Source organism: Vipera berus (genome assembly GCF_964194415.1).
Source record: "Vipera berus genome assembly, chromosome: 7".
Classification (NCBI taxonomy): Eukaryota; Metazoa; Chordata; class Lepidosauria; order Squamata; family Viperidae; genus Vipera; species Vipera berus.
In genome coordinates this window covers 36,385,712-36,391,728 of record NC_138209.1, presented here as the reverse complement: position 1 = coordinate 36,391,728, position 6,017 = coordinate 36,385,712, and positions in this window count along the sequence as shown.

Here is a 6,017-nt window from a genome sequence, read left to right as displayed (position 1 = left end):
AGAAAACAAATGAGCTCAGAGAGCACCAAGGACCCTCTTCTCCCCATGGAGATTTTGCATGTAGTTGTTAAAATCCTGTGTTTCATAAAGGATTCCAAATAGAAAACTCTTGCTCAAAAACTTCCTTCAGACTTGTAGGGTGATGAAGTTATAGGGATGGAAAGAATGAAAATATTTCCTCTGTCCAGGAGTTATACACTTTAATAATATATGGAAAGGATTCTTACGAAACAATCAGTTTCAATATTTCTGTCATATTTATTTTGTGGATTCAAAGGTGAAAACATGCAGAAATTTGCTTTGTAGATGCTCTGAGTCTTAACAACTGGACATTTACAAGAAGCCCTGAACTGCAGAAGAGTCAAGCCGCATGTCGCACGTGACACAAAATATTAACATGCAGTCACAAATATTGTTTGAAGAGTGATAAAGTGCTATACCTTCAGGTGAGCTTTAGTTTTTCACATGAATAACTTACTTTTGGTTTCTTGATAGATTGACTGAGATACTAATTGTCAGCTCAAAAGATTGTCTTATACTTTTCTAGTTTGGAACCTTAGTATAATCACCTGGTGCAAACTTTTTCTGTGCTTCACAGATAGACTTCAGGGAACAGAGCAGTCATAAAAGATAAAGAAAGCTATAAAAGGCCACAGCTGGTTTCATCATAATAGCTACTGTTTTCTTTAGATTTCAGACATAGTTTTGCAAATTTTATTTTAAGCATTATTCAAGGTGAATATAGATAAGGAGTCTTAGGAATAGATAATTTTCTCTCTTTCCCCTTGAGGCAATTTCATGAGTCCTTTCAAGGTTAAGACACAATTGCAGAAAGGTGATGCATTTCTGTTCTAACTTACTAACAATTAAATAAGGTTGAATTGAACTGACTTTCAAGGAAGAAATAGGCATCATTGCATTTCTATCTGATGTTTATGCATACATAAGTAATTTTATACAACATCTTTTATACAATATTATACAATCAATTATTGCATTGATTTTCCACTAAATATATGTAAAATTCTTGCCCTATATCAAGTTAAAAAGTCACATTATAATATTCAAGAATATTATTGTCTTTAACAGAACAACCCCTTTTGTTAAAGATACAATGTATTGAAAAACCTTTCAATAAAAAAAAGAATATTATTGTCTTTGTTATATTTCTCCATGTGTTTCCATTGTGGTGAAAAAGGAAAGAGTACCTATTTTGTAGTATAGAAGAAAAAAGAGAATGGGGCATATTTGATCTACATATCATAACACAGACTGGCTTCCCTTTAATTGTGAATCTTATTTAATAAAAAGCAGTCATTTGTAGAGTGATGAAGGAATGAAAACATTATTTAACAATGTTGAGCATTCCTCTAAAGTAGACTTAGAAATCAGGAGCTTTTGAGTAAAGAGGTAATATAATTCATTTTTTACATCTACAGATTTATGATTGTACTTATGACTATTTTATTTCCCCCCCTAATTCTAGAGCTCTTGCTTTATCTTATTCTGTGATAAATGCCCAAAATGTATGTAAAAAGCTCGAAAACCTTTCTTCATTATAGGAAAAAACTTTAAGTGAAAAGCACAGGATGGGGTGCATGAATTTTGCATGCAATCAATCATAAGCTTTTTTCCTACCTTTTTTCATAGCAGACTGTAATTTAAGGATGGGCAGGAGGAAAAACTGTATAAAAACTCATATGTGCTATTTCTTTCAGCATACACACACACACACATTATATATATAATTTTAAACCTTCCATAATATATAAACTATGTTCAGTGTTTACCTTTTACAGTTCATTAAATGGCATCCCAAATATTGAAGTATACAGTTGAAGAACAATGATATTCAGATAAACATTTTATTTAATAAACCATAAAACAGGTTTTATTTTAAAAGCAGACAATAATCTACCATTTTTATTTCAAATTATTTATCAGAGCATATAATGTGTTTCCTTAGTAGTTTTTCAGCAATGTGGATAGACATAGTAAATGAAAACAAGAACTAATACTGTCTTTTTTAATATATGGATTTTTGTTCAAAATAATTATTATTGTTCCAAATTTGAAAGAAAACATCATCCTAGAATGGATGAGAATTTCAAGATCATTTGAACTAGGTCTGAATAGCATACATATTAGGACTTATTGATACTTAAGGGTAATATTTTTTGATCGAAACATTTTTAAAAAGGCAGAACTAATGTCTAATCTAATGTTTAATCTGGTTTTTAACTTCACTATTGGTTTCTTAATTATAAAGTAATTCTAAATTATTTTAACATAATGGGCAAAATTATTTTGTATTTTGAAATCCTAAAACCTCTTTCAGTTTTCTCATAGATTAAATAATGAATATTGTATAACTGGATCAAAATGTATTCTAGTAACTGAGTAAATATATGACACATGAAGCATTACATTTGCATGCACTTTCTGTCAGTAGCCAAAAAGGGATCAATGAACAAAGAGTGAAAAAATGTTAAAAGATCAGATAGTGGTATGAAAAATAGAACATATTACCAGAATGTGCATTAGATTAAATAAATTTCCATAGGCAAAGATTTAATAACTAATTGTTCACATAATTTATCAAAGTAACATTTCTAACACAGACTACATTTTGTCTCTAATTATCATAATATCTGAATCCTAATAATCTCACTATAAGTTTGATTTTTTTAAAATAGCATAGGCATTGCTATTAATGCCAAGAAGGCATCTTATTTGCAAGTTAAGTTGTTTTATTATAAAATAATGAATCTTAGTTAAAAACTGTCAACCATATTATAGCTGTGGGATTTACGGAAGAGTTCAGGAAATCAAGGACATTTTTTCAATTGCTTAAAAAAGGCAATAATGCAACTGGAAATAGTTTTCTGCTGCTAGTTGAAGATAATGTCTAGTTTAATGAAGAGAAGGACAAGGGGAGACATGACAGCAGTGTTCCAATATCTCAGGGACTGCCACAAAAAAGAGGGAGTCAAGCTATTCTCCAAAGCACCTGAACATAGGACCAGAAACAACGGATGGAAACTAATCAAGGATAGAAGCAACCTAGAACTAAGGAGAAACTTCCTAACAGTTAGTACAATTAATCAGAGGAACAACCTGCCTCCAAAAGCTGTGAATGCTCCAGCACTGGAAGTCTTTAAGAAGAGATTGGACAGCCATTTGTCTGAAATGGTATAGGGTTTCCTGCCTGAGCTGGGGGTTGGACTAGATGACCTCCAAGGTTCCTTTCAACTATTATTATTATTATTATTATTATTATTATTATTATTATTATTATTATTATTATTATCATTATTATTATTATTATTATTATTATTATTATTAAACATGTGTAGAAGGAATGCTAATAACAATACTGGAAAGAAAAAAAAGTGACTTATGACCAGTTTCACACTTATGGCCATTCTAGCATGCCTACGGTCACATGATCAAAATTCATATGCTTGGCAACTGGCATGTATTGTTAATGGTTGCAGGTGTCCAAGGGTCTTGTGATCATGTTTTGTGACCTTCTGATAAGCAAAATCAATGGGGAAGCCAGATTCACTTAACTATCATTTACTAACTTCACAGTTGCAGTGATTTCGTTAACAATTGTGGCAAGAAAGTTCATAACAATTGTCTTGCTTAGCATCAGAAATGTTGGCCTCAATTGTGGTCTTAAGTCAAGGCCTCCATGTACTTTCTTTTGGAATTGTATAAGTGACTAATGGAGAATAGAAATCACAAAAAAGTCACTATATATTTCTTTTAATGACCAAGTTCTGTCCCCAAAATACACTGAACTACATCAAGACACAGCAATGATTCAACTTCCACTACAATTAAAAACAAAAGGAAAACAAATCTTACAACTCAATATACAAACTAATGCACACCTCTACTGGAGAGATGGTCTTTTTAATGCTGGTGGCTAAATTTTGAAGCTTCTTTCAGGTGCACATACATTTTTATATTTCTGATGGCAGAAAATATATGGCCTCTTCTTATATGCCTTTATTGATGTTTAAATATTGCCAAATGTTTCAATGTAATTTTTAAGATTATCACTATTTTCCCCATCTTTTAAAATGTTATCTTTGTTCTTTATTGCTTTTATCTTATAATTTCACATTATATGCTACCTTCAGAAGCAATGAGAGAAGTAAATCTCAACAGCCTCAAAGAGCCTGTTTAACTCTAAGTTCTATATTTTATTGGCCAAAAGACATCGGTGACATAATTGGTATTCATTTGTTATCAAAAATGAAAAACAGGACACTGAAGGTCTTTAAAAATCTCTCAGGAATGGCGTTACAAGATTGAGTATCTGGGTAAGTTCAATACATTTGTATGGGAAATGAGATATAAATCTGTAAATCAAGGAGCTGCTTTAACTAAAGGCTCTATTTCAATAAAGTAATGCATCTTTCAAGGTTCGGTGAAAATCTATAAGGAAAAGTAATTTCACATGTAAATTTATAAGTTATATCCCTAGGTTAATTTATGGGTGGTAAACAGGAATCATGCTGCATTGAGTGGAATGAAATATTCATGACAGTGAATCTTTTTATCAAATTAATATTTTTCTATTCTGCTCCAAGCACTTATCTTAAATGAAAACTTTTATTAACAAGAATTGGCAATGTGGAGGAAGACTGAAGGGCTTGCACTGGGGGAGTCCAGTGGCCCTTCATAAACCTGATATAAATAAAGCTGCAATCAGTTCATAGTGTATTAATGAAACATTTCACATGGTGCTTTTCCTTAAAGCAATACATGTCACTGCTATGCTACATGAAGAAAGATACCATTATATTAAAAAAAAAATCCTTTGTATTGTGGCAAGTGTTGCTTGGATCATAATATACTGTCTCCAGATAAGGCTAAAACCTTTTATTGGGTCATGTAATAGTTCATGGCTAGGTATATTTCAGACAATTGTTGGCAGTTACTAGGTAAAATAAGATACAGGTAAGAATAAAATATCTATGACTAAATAACTTTACTATCAATAAGTTCTGAGTTTATTTTCTTCTTTCTCTGATATGTTTAGCTGGGCAATATCACATTTCATCCTGACCTGTCTCATATTTTCTCATTGAACTTAAAGTTGACCATCACCTTGAACTTGATGAAATTTTAATTATTTTTAACAGATGGATAATGAATTGGTTTGGATGAACTGAGAATCACCCCAACTATAATTTGGGTTGAATTTAATAATGGAAATATTATATATACATTTGGTTGGTTCACATGGTGTGGTGGGATGGAGGGTTTGTTGTCACTGTGTGTTGGGGGGAGAGAGCACGGGGGGGGAGGCTCAGCTAATCTCAATGTACACATGTTGTACTTTGACAATAAAGGTTTTTTTATTATTATAAAAATTGAAATAATGAAACATATTATAAATAAATTTAATAAAAAGTAAAATACCGGTATTTTTAAAAAATAAAATTTAACTATTAGAGAAAATAATAATAAGGATCTTGAACATGTAATCCTGTGCTGCATTTATATATGCATGTGTTGTTTACTTACAAAGATTCAGATGTACAGCTTGTACACAGGCCATATACAAACCTCTGTCCTCCACTGTCTTGTCCCTTTCCACACGTTAACAATTGTTGAGAGATGGAGGAATCTACAATCCTGTACTACAAGGCTCTTTGAAATAAGATTGCAGAGAGGAGGGTAAAGAGAGTGAAATACACTCTTAGTTTTTGTCTCAATAAACTATCTTCATATCTACAAGAAGAAGGATGATGGCATCTAATTTCTTCTGTCCCTCAATGGTTTGTAGCAGAATATTGGAGGGCAACAGGTAGAACAATTTTCTCCTTTCCTCCTAGTAATTATATTTAAAATTGAAGTTTCATTCTGTAGCAGGATCAAATGTGCTGTGCAAAAAGAAGTAAACCAATACTCTGATTCTTAATGGACGCTAATTGCAGCCCATGGCCTGTGGCCTGCTTATTCATGATGTCTTAGTAGGTAGAAGAAAGACAAATAAG